The sequence below is a fragment of the Macrobrachium nipponense genome, chromosome 25 (assembly GCF_015104395.2).
Source record: "Macrobrachium nipponense isolate FS-2020 chromosome 25, ASM1510439v2, whole genome shotgun sequence".
Lineage (NCBI taxonomy): Eukaryota > Metazoa > Arthropoda > Malacostraca > Decapoda > Palaemonidae > Macrobrachium > Macrobrachium nipponense.
Genome location: NC_087214.1, coordinates 37,049,438 through 37,068,132, shown reverse-complemented (window position 1 = coordinate 37,068,132; position 18,695 = coordinate 37,049,438).

Below are 18,695 nucleotides of genomic sequence, written 5' to 3'. Positions count from 1 at the left end.
GAATTTCTAATTCCCCCTTTGGAGGGAGTGGCTCCAGAAAGGACAAACCTTCAGATTGCTTCATAAATCTTTTAGGGATGAAATTGCTAGCCCTACGCCCTTGAGTGTGTGTCCAAAGCTTTTTCACTCAACCTTAACATTTGCTTTCCACTGTGGCTGAGTGGCTTCTAAAAGATTTTGTTAAACTATTCTAAGCTTAAGTTGCGTCAAAACTGCAGTTAAATATGTCATTGGAACATATGGCAAACTTATCACATATAAATCACGAACATGTTGGCAACTTATCAACATATAAATCACGAAACATGTTGAATACTTGGTGGTTATCTAACCAGTGCTACATATGATTATCCAGCACGTGTCAAAGTTAATTCATTCTACTTCGGTTCTTGACTAGTCGTCAAAATGTTTGAGATCTCTGTGCAACACAACAATTTGCCGACGTGTGTTATGACGAGGTTTACGAAGCATCATCAAACTCTCTCTATCTCTCTCTCTCTCTCTCTCTCTCTTTTTTATAATGGGCATTGTTATCCTTCTCTCAGTCTGTTGCAGGAACGAGAGAGAGTCGACCTGAATATTTATGTGTTTGGGTTTTGTTCAGTTTTGGAAAACCAAATTCACTGATGCCTTCTGCAAGTTCCTTTAGGTAAATTGTAAACAGAACACTTGTTATTTACTGTTTCAGTTCAAATTTAGGAAAAAAATAGGGTTTTAATTAAAAGTTTTTGTATACATAAACCAGGTGTTTGTTGAAGATATCGAATTAGCGTGTTTTCAACGTGTATGCAACTTATACGAAATGAATATTTAAAATTTGAATTATTTGGATTTCATGTTTACTGGTACATGAATTACGTAGAAATCTTCAGTGAATAACATCTATTTGATTGTCAGGTGTCCCAAGAAAACATTTGCATTTTGTATCTCATGGCGAAATATAGATTGCATAGTCCATTCATATTTGTTATGTGAAACTAACTAATAAACTGTCGATTTTGCAGCGAATTTAACATCAAATTTCTGATTGTGGAGGGAGAGTAAACGTCTGCTTTTGTTTGTTTATTATTTTATTCGTTATTTATAGACAGTTCTTTGCCTTCCTTGCTCAATAGTCTCTAAAATTATGTCGATTCCAGAATTGTATAGCTGATCGTTTTCCAAAAGAATGCATCCTTAGGCTAGGCCCCACCGAATCCGTCGCGGCGCGTCGCGTACGTCCAAACACGGCTACGCGTTTTGTGCGTTTCAATCAACTGTCATAGTTCAAACACGAGTGGCCCCACACGGCGCATGAGCGTGCTTGGCGTCAGGTGCGTTTACCGGGACTGGACGCGCAAGGAACAAAAACATTTTAAATATCTAACTTCCCTGGTAGTTACATATATATAGCTTAATCCCGCCGATTCGTCGCGCGCACGGCAGAAATTCAAAATTCGCGGCTATCGCCGATAGACGGTCAGGTGATCATATCTGTGCTCCCTCTAGTAGGTATCTGGAAACCATTCCCATTTATCCTCAGAAATTCCCTGCCGTCGTTCGAGCAACACGTTGGAAATTCGCTCTTCTTTGTTTGGGTTTGCTTTTACTACAATTGGTGAAGTACCCATTGCTTACTTTTTTGTTACTTAATGGCTTTCGCTGATATCAGATTATTCCTTAATTTGTTTTACACCACGAATAAGTTTCAGTTGGTCAGTTTCCGACTTCCTACAATTTTTCTTAGTTTTCTGAATTCAAAGATGGCCGACTCTGTAGTTAAGGGTTTCGAGTCCCGGCTTCCATACAACTCTTGATCCTCATACAATAGTTACAAAAATCCAGAAGCAGAATATGTACATTGTTAGCAGATAGGATGAGTGTTGTAACGTTCTCTGAGAAATAATGAAAAGTATGTTTACTATAAGATGCAATTAGATTTTAATTAGAAAAGAAACTAGATCGTATTGTGTTCTATTAGCTAGTTCTTCTGATAGTCAAGCTTGTCTAACCTGTCTAATATTAATATTCCTGAGCCTAGCCCTAAGTTAAGAGTACCAGACCCACCTGAGGAGTCCGTAGATAAGTTAGCCGACTATGAATGTTTTTGCGGCTCTAGTTCGGCTTGCGTGTTAATACAATCCCTTTCTTCGGAAAGGGGACTGAATAGACAGTGCGTAGTTTGCATCGCAAATTTGGTGACAGTGTTAGTGTAGTGGAGGGTGCGCCCGTTCGTGTCTGTCACGCTCCTAGTCCTAGACCTCTTCCATGCTCCCCAACCCCTGGAGAAGGAATGTACGACGCGGGAGGTGAGAGATGTTAAAAAGCGAGCGGGCGTCCCCTCGAGCGATCCTGCTGACGCATCCCAGGACGCTCTCCCTCGCCACAGGAAAGGTGAGATGAGGAAGTGTTCGGATACTTGCTCTCTGCCAATATAAGAGGCAAAGATGTCGCACAGGCGGCCGTCCCCTTTGGCAGGAGGTAAGGAAATATCGGACGAAGAGACTTTCGGTGCTTGCGTCTTCGTCTGATGACGCAAGACCTCGACGCGGTTGGCGTCAACCCCTAGAATCAAGAGACCCAAGTCCCCCGTAGCGTTACAGCAACCGTCGTGCAGTAATTAGAGGAGATGCATAACGCACAGCTCTTCGAAGAAGAAGTTTGCTTTATCATCGGTGATGCTTTCTCCCCCTCCCCCAGACTGGGAGGTGTCTCATGGAGCGTCTCCACCTTGTCGACAGAAGATCACTACTAGTGTCTCCGAAGCGGTAGATGGGACGGGCAGTGCCGCCTTCAGTTATTCCCCAACAGCAAGAGGTACCGCAAGCAGCTTTCTTGTCAAAGCTTCAGCAGTCCATTACGTCTCGGTTTTGATGTCTACAAGTCGCATGGACTAGCAGGTGAAGCGCGACCGATAAAACACAAGATAAAACCGCAGTTAGCACAGCGTGACGCTAACAGACGCAAGACGAAGACTCGTTGCAGGTTGCAGCGCTCTTAGACACTCACAGCAACCTACACCCGTGACGAAGCAGACGCAAGCATGACGCATTGCAACCAGGCTCCCTCGCAGCTTACGGACGTGTGACGGGAAATGACAAGGATCGTGACGCTCCCTCGCAACAGGCTGGACGCACGCAGGACGCACGCAGCATGCTCCCTCGCAGCAGGTTGGACGCATGCATGACGCACGCAAGTAAGACGATGCGCGTGATTCCCCCCACTCGTTCGACATCGGAAATCGCCAATACTTTGGATGAGATATCAGAGGAGGAGACGCAAGAAAAACTTCATGCGGCGATCTGAAAAGATTACTTGCGGTATTGGCGGACTTATATCCGAATATTTTTCAGCAGGCTGTACCTCGGAGCCCGCCCTCACAGTTTATGAAGGGTAGACCCCAGAAATCTTCCTCCTTCAAGAATGAGGTCTCCTCTGCCTTAGCCCAAAAGGCAACGCAGGACTTTATATCTAAATCCCCGATAATGGTTTTCATGATAATCGGGAACCTCGCCGAATGCTCGAATTCCTGGAATTTCTAGCGTTTGTAAGAAGAACTGCTACTGAAGTAAGGATACCTCTCAGTAGACGACCAACCCTGGAATACAGAAGAACGAACGCGAATATCCAGTTTGACTTGAACTTTCGTCTTCGGGTTTTCTGTTTTCACTATTGAAGTTTTCCTTAGGGGAAAACTTCTCCTTCACTCTCTTGAATAAGAGAAGGAAGGGTGTAGATTTCCAATCCTTATTCTCATTCCTCTAAGGGAAAAGAATTTAGGATGGAATTCGTTGTACAGAAACCTACAAATACACGACGTATATTACCCTCGCACATGATTCTGTTAAGCAGTTGAATTGTCCGGGGGTTAGTCACATACCGTAGTTAATTCTACGGTTTGTGACCGAGACGGCTAGTATCCTAATGGAACTGCAATTCGGGACTGTCTGCATCTTCCAGGAGTTACCAGTTTCGATTTTTCAGATACTTATGGTATGGTCACGACACCACCACCTCAGTTTTTTGTTTTTACCGAAATCCGTTTTCGTTTAAATATAATTGCTCGAGCATAATAGATCCTTTTTTTTTTAACGCTCGATTATTCTAGCCGAACGCATTCCTTCGAAGAATGGATTACCTGGCAACTCAGGATAGCGAGTGAGCAAGAACCACTGAGTAGGGGACTACAGCAGACAACCTAGTTTCCAGCTGGCTCTCCGAGATGCATTGTCGGATTATGTGTCTCTCCCATACAAGGATTGACTAACGAACCTTTTCTCTGTCCAACAATATCGGACTCACGTCTCTGATTAACGGGGATTCTCGCATACATGAATGACATCTGCATCCCCTTGAATATTGCGAGAATTTGCAACAGAGATATATATTCTGGAATCTTTCATCTTTATGTTTACCGCACGGTAACAGAAGTCTTTACTAGTCTCACGCTGCATCGCATTGCGATAATGCGGAATTATTTCTTCAGACATCTGAGTTTGTTGTCAAAATATCTCTTATTCGGAGAGGTGCATTGTTTATTGTTCACCGGAATTGACAGATATATACGGAAGACATCGCCTGCTCCCCGACCTGCCAGCTCTACTTCCAAATATCAGCCCATGAGAAGTAGTACTTCCTGTTTTTCATTACTGGAAACCGCCCCGCTTTCATTACAACTACAATCCCTCACCTTACAGCAATGAAATAGCTGTTAGCGTTTTCAGTCCTTTATAAGCACAGTTTCAGAACCTTGAGAATCCTTCTCTCGATTCGGCTGTGAAGACGTAGTTTGCATTCACTTTGTTCCACCTTCGTCTTCAATTGAACATAATGTTGTTTTCGTTTTTAGCTGAGATTCAACTACTATGAGAATGTCTTGCCATTAAGAACCTCGGTCTCCAGAGGCAATTGACTTTCGCTTATTGGGCACATGCCTTAGAGATCACGTGACTTGCTCGGATGCTTGGACAACTTGCCTCATTACCGAACGCTGTCAGTAGGCAGTTGTCAGAGCGCCCGATTCAGTTACGGTTTTACGTTGTGGACTCAATAGGTTGTTCCAGAACAATCAGTTGAGTTGGTGGCACGACACCAACAAGCTACAAGAAGGTTTCGAACTTCACAGAAGAACCCCGACCTAGTGTTGCATTCAGACGCATCGGACGTGGGGTGGGGTGCAACACTAGGGAATGACGGGATCTCTAGTCTATGGCAAGATCAAAGTAGTTCAGGTCAACGCAGACAACACCACGGCGTTGGCCTACATAAACAAGCAGGGAGGCACTCGTTCGGACTCCTTTTACGAGGCAGCAAAGGATCTCTTATTGTGGGCGAAGGAGAGGAACATTACTCTTCTAACTCGCTTTTATAGAAGGAGAGAAGACGTCAGGGTGGATCTCCTCAGCAGAGAAAGACAGGTTCTCACGACGGAGTAGACCCTGCATCACGAGTATGCAGCAGACTCTGCAATCAGTGGGGAGAACCGTCTATAGACCTCTTTGCGACGCAGAGAACAAAGAGGTTACCTGTTTACTGCTCTCCACGTCCCAGACCAGGAAGCAGTGGCAGTAGACGCCTTCCTCATGGATTGGGAAGGAAGACACGTACGCCTCCCCCCCATTTAAGATCCTAGACTGAGTCATGAAGAAGTTCAGGGAATCGAACAACGTCCGCATGACCCTGATAGCTCCGTTTTGGCCCATGAGACCCTGGATCACAGATGTGATGGAGTGGCTAGTAGACACCCCCAGATCGTTACCGTGTCGGAACATCTACTCAGACAGCCACATATAGAGAGACAACATCAAAAATCGCCTCTCTCTCAATCTAACTGCCTTTCTTTTTACTATTGAAAAACTGGCAGGAGCGAAGGCTTTTCGAGGGAAGCTGTAAGAGCAATCGAGAGAGCGAGGAGGACGTCCACAATCAAGGTGTACCAGTCAAAGTGGACGTGTTCAGGAAATGGTGCAGAATTAACAACATCATCTCTTTCAGTACCTCTTAACTCAACTAGCAGATTTTCTGTTACACTTAAGAACCCAAGAGAAACTAGCAGTATCAACTATCAAGGGATAACGCAGCATGCTAGCCCTCCGTCTTCCGTCACAGAGATTTTGACATGTGGGAGACAAGGATCTCTCGGACCTCATAAGGTCCTTTGAGACAGTTAAGATTAAGGATAACCCAACCCCCTCTCGGAATTTGGATGTTGTTCTGACTTTTCTAACCTCGAGCAGGTTCGAACCCCTCGACAAGGCTTCATGGAAGGATCTCACCAAGAAGACCGTATTCCTGGTTTGCGTTGACAACGGCCAAGAGGATAGGAGTGTTGCAAGAATGTAGGCTTCAATGGGAGAATGCAGTCTGCTCGCTGCAACTAGATTTTCTCGCCAAGAATGAGAATCCTTCTCACCCATGGCTAGATCCTTTACCATGCCGGGAAGGTTATCTCAGTTAGTAGGACAGGAAAAGGAGAAAAGCCTTTGTCCAGTTAGAGCCCTAAAGTATTATCTACAGAGAACCAAAAACTTAAGAGGACAGACAGACAACCTCTAGTCCTTGGTAAAGAAGCCTTCACTACCTGTGCCAAAGAACGCGCTGGCGGTCTTTGTCAAGGATTTAATAATGGGAAGCTCACCGCAGAATTTTGATGAGGAAAGCTTCCCAATACTCAAGTCAATGCGCAATGAAGTAAGAGCTGTGGCGACTTCGAGGGCGTATAGACACAAGTCGATGGAATCGATCTTGGAAGTGACATTCTGGCGAAGCAAGTCAGTCTTCGCAGATTGCTACCTTAAAGACGTACAGACCCAATATGAAGATTGTTGTTCCCTAGGGCCGTACGTTGCCTCCGGCGCCGTAGTTGGAGAAGGTACAACTGCCTCTAACCTATAACCTTATTTATACCCTTGCATGTTATTGAACTTGACCTCACAGGCTGTCTGTGAAGGTTGTTGCAACCTTCCACAGTCTGGGGTGAAAGTCTAAGTTACGTTTTATGGAGTGTGTTTTAGTGTGTTAGTTGGTCAGGTGGTCAGCTCATTGTCCATGGCTTTGCCAGGATAGCAAGGGTGGTGGTCTAGTCAGGTTAAGGTCGAGGACCGTCTGACAGCCCCACAGAGACTTTATACAGCCCCCTGGGTGGATCGCTGGGTCTCTCAAGGAATGCAGGCTAATGAGGCAGAAAAAACTTCGAAGCCAGCTTCCTTTCAGGTATGAACAGATTATTGGTACAGCTAATTTTGTTGTGATCAACTAATTTTACGAATTCCCAACGGTGTGCTGCGGTTCTCTGACCCACCATCAAAGGTGCCAATCAGCTATATATATGTAACTACCAGGGAAGTTAGATATTTAAAAATGTTATTTTCATTTTAAAATAAGTTTTATAAATATACTTACCTGGTAGTTACATATATAAAAGGTCCCTCCCTCCTCCCCTCTGAGAACAGAGGCATGGAATTTCTGAGGATAAATGGGAATGGTTCCAGATACCTACTAGAGGGAGCACAGATATGATCACCTGACCGTCTATCGGCGATAGCCGCGAATTTTGAATTTCTGCCGTGCGCGCGACGAATCGGCGGGATTAAGCTATATATATGTAACTACCAGGTAAGTAAGTATTTAAAAACTTATTTTAAAATGAAAATAACATTTTTGTTTTTAGCCGCACGTGGACGTGCGTCTCCCGAGCTGGGGTCCGCATGAAGGAAGAAATTGTGGTAGACCTACAACACTTGCATTTGAACGCCAACCTGCCCAACTTCGATTATAATCAAAATGTGATGATTTGTGGTTACGATAAAGGATAAGTATTTTTTTATTATATTCTAATGGATACATTTATGTAAATATCTTTGTTTCAGAAGTTCCTGTACCAAAGTGTTCAGTTCACACACAATCTACTTATCTTAATTTTTGTATTAAATAAAATAAAGTGCAACTTTACAAATTTCGAAATCAGTAATCATTCCCTCAAGAGTTACTACAAGTTTCTTACGTTGATATGGATCTTCTGTAATTGGTATCAAATTTTGATATTCGAGATATAATGCCCTCGTGAATTAAGTCAAAGGTTTTCGGCGTTATCCGACAATATAAACAAAAAACTTGTCTGGACGCTTATCGTAACTTATGAAAGAGTTTTGCATAATCTCCACTCTTTCCTCTTCTAAATTTATGTATACGTCCAGATTTTCCTACTGTTCAAAAAAACCCCTCTAATTTGGATGATAGCACCGAGTCAGAGGAAAACCTCGCGCTCTCCCTTCATAATGGCAAGTACTGCTGAAGTTTGAATTGTCCGTCTTATAACCGTCACTCGTTTGTCTGGTTGGGCCACACGGAGACGCTTGTAGACGGATAGCCGTGTTGGACGCACGCGACGCGCCGCGACGGATTCGGTGGGGCCAAGGGGGGGGGATAGCTCCGTCAATGCACCTCACGCGGTGCACTGTAGGCATCACTCAAGTTCATTGCATTGTCACTTTGTCCCCCTGCTGCTGCAACCCCTTTCATTCCTTTTAGTGTACCTCCATTTATATTCTCTTCCTTCTGACTTTCCTCCACCTTCTCCTGACATTTGTTCCATAGTGCTTCAACTGCAGAAGGTTTTCCTTCTGTTTCACCTCTCAGAACTTTTTATTCCGTTTCCCTTTCTGCGATGAATGACCTCATAGGTCCCAGCGCTTGGCCATTAGCCTAAATTTTGTCTCCAAATCGACTTCCGAAACGAATGTAAGTTGGTTTGTATCTTCAATTTACCGCCAAAGTTGAAACAGTTTACCAGAAGTCATTTTGTTGATTCCAGAAGTCATTGTTGATTCAAGACATTATACAGTTTACTATTTCCAAAAGGAAGTTACCTTCATTGTCAATTTACCGTCAAAGTTAGAGTGTATCAAACAGTCCTGGAACTACGGGAATTCTGTCAAAATAAACCAGATTTGTTTGTCATCGCTCATCTGGGATATTGTCGAGTTGGCAGGGAAAAAAATATCGTGTATATTTAGCAGAATTCTCTTAGATTCGGAGGAGCACGATGACGTCGTCGTTGTCCACGGATTAGATTCGGTTATGTTTCTGATGGTGTTGTCTGTAGGTAGACGGACATTGGGCTTTGAAAGACATCGGCGATTTTATATATTTTATCCTGTCCAGGAGTTTTGTGTCAGTTCTCGGAAAGAATGATACGAAATGAAAGAAATAAGAAAACACAAATCTTAGCATCTGATGTAATTCCCCTCGTCTGAATATTGCTCTTTATCTTACCTTCTATCATCCTTTCTTTCATTTATCGTTGGTAGGGAAAGTTGATTGAAAATTCGGAACTTATAAGTTTTCCAGAGAGTTTCGCTTTGGCCGGGGAAAAAAGGACATTTCCTATTAGCCATTGAGAAATCTTACGTATAAGTAAGGTTTTCTCTTGAGGTGATGCAATTTCTCTAAAGGCAAAAGACCGGTGAGGTTTAGTTGTTACCTTTTTCTTTTAACTTCTATGTCTTCCGCTGGAAACGTTCATGTTCATGTTACAAGACCTATTTGTCTTAGGTAGGAAGGTAAGTATACTCTTTGTATACGTATATATGCATATATATATATATATTATATATAATATATATATATATATATATATATATATATATATATAAAATATATATATATATATGTATATATATATATATATATATATATATATATTATATATATATATACTATATATATCATATATGTATATATATATCATATATATATATATGTATATATATGAATATTTATCACATCACCGTGATTCATATAAAATCATTCGAGCTACAAAATGTCCTTTAATATCTAATTCGCTCTACTCGGAATTGATATATTTTTCATATATGTACCGAGGGGGGAATTTTTTAGTCGATATAATTTTACGTACCCCCATGGGAATCGAACCACCGTCCAGGTTGGACGGGGAACGAAATCAGGATCGGACAGTGACGCTGCCGAAACGGCTATCAAGAGAGGCAAAGGTTTATATCGATTCTGACCATTCAAATCAACGCCGATCTCGTTGTATTTGTAATTAGAATCGATATTGGAACTACTCCCTATGCTAGCCGATTCGAGCGTTTGACCCACGCAGCCTAGTTAAGAATATTTATCACATCACCGTGATTCATATAAATCATTCGAGCTACAAATGTCCTTTAATATCTAATTCGCTCTACCTCGGAATTGATTATTTTCATATATGTACCGAGGGGGAATTTTTTAGTCGATAATAATTTTCGTTACCCCCATGGGATCGAACCACCGTCCAGTTGGACGGGGAACGAAATCAGGATCGGACAGTGACGCTGCCGAAACGGCTATCAAGAGAGGCAAAGGTTTATATCGATTCTGACCATTTCAAATCAACGCCGATCTCGTTGTATTTGTGTAATTAGAATCGATATGGAACCCTCCACCCCACTATGCTAGCCGATCGAGCGTTTGACCCAACGCAGCCTAGTTATGAATATTTATCACATCACGTGATTCATATAAATCATTCGAGCTACAAATGTCCAATATCTAATTCGCTCTACCTCGGAATTGATATATTTTCATATATGTACGAGGGGGAATTTTTTTAGTCGATAATAATTTCGTAACCCCATGGATCGAACCACCGTCCAGTTGGACGGGGAACGAAATCAGGATCGGACAGTGACGCTGCCGAAACGGCTATCAAGAGAGGCAAAGGTTTATATCGATTCTGACCATTTCAAATCAACGCCGATCTCGTTGTATTTTGTAAATTAGAATCGATATGGAACCCCCATCCACTATGCTAGCCGATTTCGAGCGTTTGACCCACGCAGCCTAGTTATGATATTTATCACTCACCGTGATTCATAAATCATCTCGAGCTACAAATGTCCTTTAATATCTAATTCGCTCTACCTCGAATTGATATATTTTCATATATGTACCGAGGGGAATTTTTAGTCGATAATAATTTCGTACCCCATGGGATCGAACCACCGTCCAGTTGGACGGGGAACACGAAATCAGGATCGGACAGTTGACGCTGCCGAAACGGCTATCAAAGAGTGGCAAAGGTTTATATCGATTCTGACCATTTCAAATCAACGCCGATCTCGTTGTATTTGTAATTAGAATTCGATATGGAACCCCCCCCTCCACTATGCTAGCCGATTCGGAGCGTTTTGACCCACGCAGCCTAGTTAGAATTATTTTATCACATCACCGTGATTCATATAATCATTCGAGCTACAAATGTCCTTTAATATCTAATTCGCTCTACCTCGGAATTGATATATTTTCATATATGTACCGAGGGGGAATTTTTTAGTCGATAATAATTTCGTACCCCCATGGGATCGAACCACCGTCCCAGTTGGACGGGAACGAAGAAATCAGGATCGGACAGTGACGCTGCCGAAACGGCTATCAAGAGAGGCAAAGGTTTATATCGATTTTCTGACCATTTCAAATCAACGCCGATCTCGTTGTATTTGTAATTAGAATCGTCACTGTCCGATCCTGATTTCGTTCCCCGTCCACTGGACGGTGGTTCGATCCCATGGGGGTACGGAAATTATTATCGACTAAAAAATTCCCCTCGGTACATATATGAAAATATATTCAATTCCGAGGTAGAGCGAATTAGATATTAAAGGACATTTGTAGCTCGAATGATTTATATGAATCACGGTGATGTGATAAATATTCATAACTAGGCTGCGTGGGTCAAACGCTCGAATCGGCTAGCATAGTGGAGGGGGTTCCATATCGATTCTAATTACAAATACAACGAGATCGGCGTTGATTTGAAATGGTCAGAATCGATATAAAACCTTTGCCTCTCTTGATAGCCGTTTCGGCAGCGTCACTGTCCGATCCTGATTTCGTTCCGTCCAACTGGACGGTGGTTCGATCCCATGGGGGTACGAAATTATTATCGACTAAAAATTCCCCTCGGTACATATATGAAAAACTATATCAATTCCGAGGTAGCGAATTAGATATTAAACAAGGACATTTGTAGCTCGAATGATTTATATGAATCACGGTGTTGTGATAAATATTCATAACTATGGCTGCGTGGGTCAAACGCTCGAATCGGCTAGCATAGTGGAGGGGGTTCCATATCGATTCTAATTCAAAAAATACAACGAGATCGGCGTTGATTTGAAATGGTCAGAATCGATATAAACCTTTGCCTCCTCTTGATAGCCGTTTCGCAGCGTCACTGTCCGATCCTGATTTCGTTCCCCGTCCAACTGGACGGTGGTTCGATCCCATGGGGTACGAAATTATTATCGACTAAAAAATTCCCCCTCGGTACATATATGAAAATATATCAATTCCGAGGTAGAGCGAATTAGATATTCAAAGGACATTTGTAGCTCGAATGATTTATATGAATCACGGTGATGTGATAAATATTCATAACTAGGCTGCGTGGGTCAAACGCTCGAATCGGCTAGCATAGTGGAGGGGGTTCCATATCGATTCTAATTACAAATACAACGAGATCGGCGTTGATTTGAAATGGTCAGAATCGATATAAACCTTTTGCCTCTCCTTGATAGCCGTTTCGGCAGCGTCACTGTCCGATCCTGATTTCGTTCCCCGTCCAACTGGACGGTGGTTCGATCCCATGGGGGTACGAAATTCTTATCGACTAAAAAATTCCCCCTCGGTACATATATGAAAAATATATCATTCCGAGGTAGAGCGAATTAGATATTAAAGGAACATTTGTAGCTCGAATGATTTGTTTATATGAATCACGGTGATGTGATAAATATTCATAAACTAGGCTGCGTGGGTCAAACGCTCGAATCGGCTAGCATAGTGGAGGGGGTTTGGGTTTCCATATCGATTCTAATACAAATACAACGAAGATCGGCGTTGATTTGAAATGGTCAGAATCGATATAAACCTTTGCCTCTCTTGATAGCCGTTTCGGCAGCGTCACTGTCCGATCCTGATTTCGTTCCCGTCCAACTGGACGGTGGTTCGATCCCATGGGGGTACGAAATTATTATCGACTAAAAAAATTCCCCTCGGTAATATATAGAAAAATATCATCATTCCGAGGTAGAGCGAATTAGATATTAAAGGACATTTGTAGCTCGAATGATTTATATGAATCACGGTGATGTGATAAATATTCATAACTAGGCTGCGTGGGTCAAACGCTCGAATCGGCTAGCATAGTGGAGGGGGTTTCCATATCGATTCTAATTACAAATACAACGAGATCGGCGTTGATTTCTTGAAATGGTCAGAATCGATATAAACCTTTGCCTCTCTTGATAGCCGTTTCGGCAGCAGTCACTGTCCGATCCTGATTTCGTTCCCCGTCCAACTGGACGGTGGTTCGATCCCATGGGGGTACGAAATTAGTATCGACTAAAAATTCCCCCCTCACCTCGGTACATATATGAAAAATATATCAATTCCGAGGTAGAGCGAATTAGATATTAAAGGACATTTTGTAGCTCGAATGATTTATATGAATCACGGTGATGTGATAAATATTCATAACTAGGCTCGCGTGGTTCAAACGCTCGAATCGGCTAGCATAGTGGAGGGGGTTCCATATCGATTCTAATTACAAATACAACGGAGATCGGCGTTGATTTGAAATGGTCAGAATCGATATAAACCTTTGCCTCTCTTGATAGCCGTTCGGCAGCGTCACTGTCCGATCCTGATTTCGTTCCCCGTCCAACTGGACGGTGGTTCGATCCCATGGGGGTACGAAATTATTATCGACTAAAAATTCCCCCTCTGGTACATATATGAAAATATATCAATTCCGAGGTAGAGCGAATTAGATATTAAAGGACATTTGTAGCTCGAATGATTTTATATGAATCACGGTGATGTGATAAATATTCATAACTAGGCTGCGTGGTCAAACGCTCGAATCGGCTAGCATAGTGGAGGGGGTTCCATATCGATTCTAATTACAAATACAACGAGATCGGCGTTGATTTGAAATGGTCAGAATCGATATAAACCTTTGCCTCTCTTGATAGCCGTTTCGGGCAGCGTCCACTGTCCGATCCTGATTTCGTTCCCCGTCCACTGGACGGTGGTTCGATCCCATGGGGGTACGAAATTATTATCGACTAAAAAATTTCCCCTCGGTACATATATGAAAATATATCAATTAACCGAGGTAGAGCGAATTAGATATTAAAGGACATTTGTAGCTCGAATGATTTATATGAATCACGGTGATGTGATAAATATTCATAACTAGGCTGCGTGGGCCCTCCAACGCTCGAATCGGCTAGCATAGTGGAGGTCCATATCGATTCTAATTACAAATACAACGAGATCGGCGTTGATTTGAAATGGTCAGAATCGATATAAAACCTTTGCCTCTCTTGATAGCCGTTTCGGCAGCGTCACTGTCCGATCCTGATTTCGTTCCCCGTCCAACTGGACGGTGGTTCGATCCCATGGGGGTACGAAATTATTATCGACTAAAAAATTCCCCCTCGTGCATATATGAAAATATATCAATTCCGAGGTAGAGCGAATTAGATATGTATATATATATATATATATATAATACTATATATATATATATATATATATAAGTATACTCTATGTATACGTATATATGCATATATATATATATATATATATATATATATATATATATATATATATATATATATATATATATATATATATATATATCTAGATAGATAGATAGATTGTTGTATGTATGTATGTATACAAAGTCATACGTGCAAAAAATGTATTAACCGTGTAAACTCTTGAAAATGGGATCTAGGCTCAGATAGGCCTACATTTAATCTTTATAGAAAATGTATCTACGTATTCCTAAATAGGCAATTTTTTTTTATGGGATCTGTTCCCAATAGGCCTTTGCTTAATCCTTTTGAAATGAGGTCTGTTGCCGAATAGGCTTTCACTTACTCTTTCGGAAATTAGGGTTCATTTCCACATAGGCTTACACTGACTATTTTTTAAAACTTTTGATCTCTTGCCAAATAGGCCTTCTCTTCCATTTGTTGAAATTTGGATTTCTTAGTGCAGCGTAATTTCAACAGTTTGGTTTGAAATATGAAAATGTATTTGGAGACCGAAAGCTCACACAGGTCGTTCTCTTAGGCTTAGTTGATCCTGAAGTTCTCGAAAAATGCAATATTTTTATATTTATTTATTTATATTTTTGCTGCCCTGAAAGATCATTATCCAACGTTATCGCAGGTCTATCGGGAGCTTAATTTCGGTCGAGTGTCCTACTCATACACTTCTTGGGCTCCTTTGAAGTCTTTTGTGAGCTTTTTAAAGGACTTTTATCCTCCGGTTACTCATTATTCTGAGAAAAGCTGTTCGTATAGTTTTTGGTCAAAGTTTAAATCAATGTCCTTACTTATATATTATGGGGCAGAAATGCCCAATAATATTACTTGGAAGTTAACTGCAAATTATCATCCCATTGGTCCAGTAGTAAATTTTGGGCCAAATGACAAAATGTCGTCAAAAAATATGTATTATAATCTACTACTGTAGAATGGAGAGCCACCTTTGTAGACACCAGTTTTAAAATTCTACAAAAAAAGTGTTGAGTTTTGTAGAAAATTTTAGGTAATTTGAACCGAAGGTTAGATAATGATCAGATCTGATGAACTTGGAGTTTCCTAAACGCGAACGTCTAGCCCTTAGGGGGGCATCAGCAATTTCCAGGGGAGGCGCAAGCCCTAGGGAAAAATGAATAAAAAAGTCTCTTAATTATTTTCTTTATTCACTTGACAAGAGTGATGAACTAATATTCAGAAGTTTATGAAAAAATGCAAAAGTGTCGCCTTATAACGTTACTTTCCTAGAGTCTACTACCCTAGTTAGGCTCGTTTGGCTGACAATGTTTTGTAATTATTGACTTCCTCCCTATCCTCGAAACCCCTTCTTTTTGTCTCTTTTTTTTTTTTCAAGCTTGAGAGGGAATTTTACTCACATATGCAAGGGGGGGGGGGGCGTGGAAAGAAGGACGACTTTTAGAGGGGGCGTAGTCATAAAAAGGTTGAGAACCACTGGCTCTAGCGTCTTCTGTTAAGAGTTTATTGTACCACATGTACTCATTTTGTAAGTGTGATAAATACATTCAGAGTTCTATAAGAAAAATGCAAAAGATTGCCAAGAATGACTACATTTCGTTGTGGATTAAAAGATTTCGTCACGTGGCTCCAAGAAAAATTGGGTCTGGGGTCCAAGTGGCCGACATGCCGAGGAACAGTTTTATATTGGTGTAAATTTACATTTGAATCCTGTCTGGGCCACTCAGTTGAGCACTCCAGAATCTTTGCGATTTTGAAATGTAGTTGATGCAACGTTTAACATCAGAGTTCAAGGTCTGGGAAGGTTGAAGAGGATCATCTGAATGAGCTCCCGTTACATTAAAACGTACAGTAATGAATATCAATACATCCGCATTTTTGAGCAAAACAAAAAAGTCAGAGAGAGAGAGAGAGAGAGAGAGAGAATATTTCCGGTGAAATTCAACAAATTTTCGCCTTCGTGAAATGTGGAGTGCCCGGGTGTTCTCGAGACGTGGCACTGGGCATGCGCAGTGGTGTTATGAATTTCTTTGAAATATATGACTTTAGTAAGGTTATTTGCAGATATACAAACACGGGTACTCTTATGAACGCGTAGAGGTATTCCGTACAGATGCTTCATCCACATATTCTTGTCATAGTTAAATGATTTGAATACTGTTGTTAATGTAAGCCAGGAAAAGGCGTTTGGGTAGCCAACTCCATCGGCCTTCACTTAAAAAAAAATATAATCCGAAATCGTGATAATGATTTCAAAATGGAAAAGATAAATAGCAACATGGAATGATTATCATCAAGGTGCATTGTCCACTAGGTCTGCTCATTACTTGGATGGGTGACCATAAAATTAGAATAAGTTACTTTGATCATCTGTGAGGTCATGGGTATATGGGCCCTGCACCCTCACTCCAAAAGATTAATATTTGGTCATTCATCATTGGTAGTTTAATTCCTGTTTGGTTCTTGATTGCTGAGAGAGAGAGAGAGAGAGAGAGCCTTTTGCTCTTTCACTTCCTTTATTTTCTCCCTTCCTTCCTTTATCCACCCGCGCATGGCTTCTCTCTCTCTCTCTCTCTCTCTCTCTCTCTCTCTCTCTCTCTCTCTTCCAATCTAATTCCAAAATCCATTCTAGACAAAACGTACAGATCTTGCAAACGCATATTTTCAAAAATGTTTGTTGTTTGTTTTTTGTGAAATATCCAGGTCTGTCTGTTCGGTTTGGAATATTGGAACTCAATCTTGTCTAAAGACGATTACCGATAATACAGTGAAGTTCTGTTAGTCTTTGCAATATTGAGCATATTTATGTAATGCTGATATTCTTAGATAGGTATTTGCTTTGTATATGGATAGTCATTCCTCTCTCTCTCTCACTCTTCCCTGATCTCACCCTTCTCAGTTTTTCAGTCTCCTCCTGCTATCATGAGGGAGGTAGCGAAGTTACGAGATAATTAATTTATGAATATTTATGAAATCCGTCAAAGGCACCGTCTGATGCCATCGGGTTTGAAGTAGATTTATTTGGGAATAAATTTGATCGGGAAATCCTTCAGTGAGAAGTGACCTGAATATTTTGGTCTCTGGTGAAATGTCTGAGGTGATGTTTGGTGGCAACATTTTCACTTACTTTATCTAACTGTAAATGTGATTTTAATGATGAATGTTAACTGAAGACAATTTGCTTTTTCTCAAAGTAACTCAAGTTTTTATTCGGTGTCACAAAAATGTGCGAGAGAGGGAGAGAGAGAGAGAGAGAGAGAGAGAGAGAGAGAGAGAGAGAGAGAGAGGAGACTAATTACAAATATGTAATAATGATAAGATCTACAAAAATAACCAGAAAATTAGCTTTCATATACATATTAAATTCTCTAACATTCTACTTCTTATACTGAATGAAGCGTAAGTATAAAAAACATTGTATTTCGGAATATGTTTTTGATGACCGCCCCCCCCTCTCTCTCTCTCTCTCTCTCTCTCTCTCTCTCTCTCTCTCTCTCTCTCTCCTGGAGCCACTAGGACATCATCAGTGGAGAAGCACCTCGGAAACGCCATGAGTAGCTGGAGCCCAAATACATCAGCTGGTGGATCCCAAAAGTAAATTAATTTTGGTCTCCGCTTCCTCAGGATCTGTTGCACTGACGGGGACTCCGGACAGATGGAAAAACGGAAGATAAAAGTACATTCCGAAGCTGTGATTGAGCAATTTATGAGGCGAAAATCATGACCCATTGTACTGATGCGAAGGAACTGGTTGCTTTTATTTATGGTTCGTCAAAGGACTCCTTTATGTCAACCGTGTTTTGAATATAAGCTTGTGAATATATAAAAAAAGATGGTAATTATGTCACTAAAGAGAAAATTTTTTGGTTTTTGAGATATAAAAGGGAAAACGAGAGAGAGAGAGAGAGAGAGAGAGAGAGAGAGAAGACTGACTGGTTAGCAATAAAGATTTTTTTTATTTTTCTTCTGAACACAACTACTTTTTTAGCAGATGCTAAAAGATTTAAGTTTTTTTTGTTTCATTGCACGTGGATCTGCCTTTTTGGTTTTGTATTGATTATGGAGAGTTACCCTGTAAACTTCTTTATTCAGCAATGGATGACAAAGTTGATTGTTTGT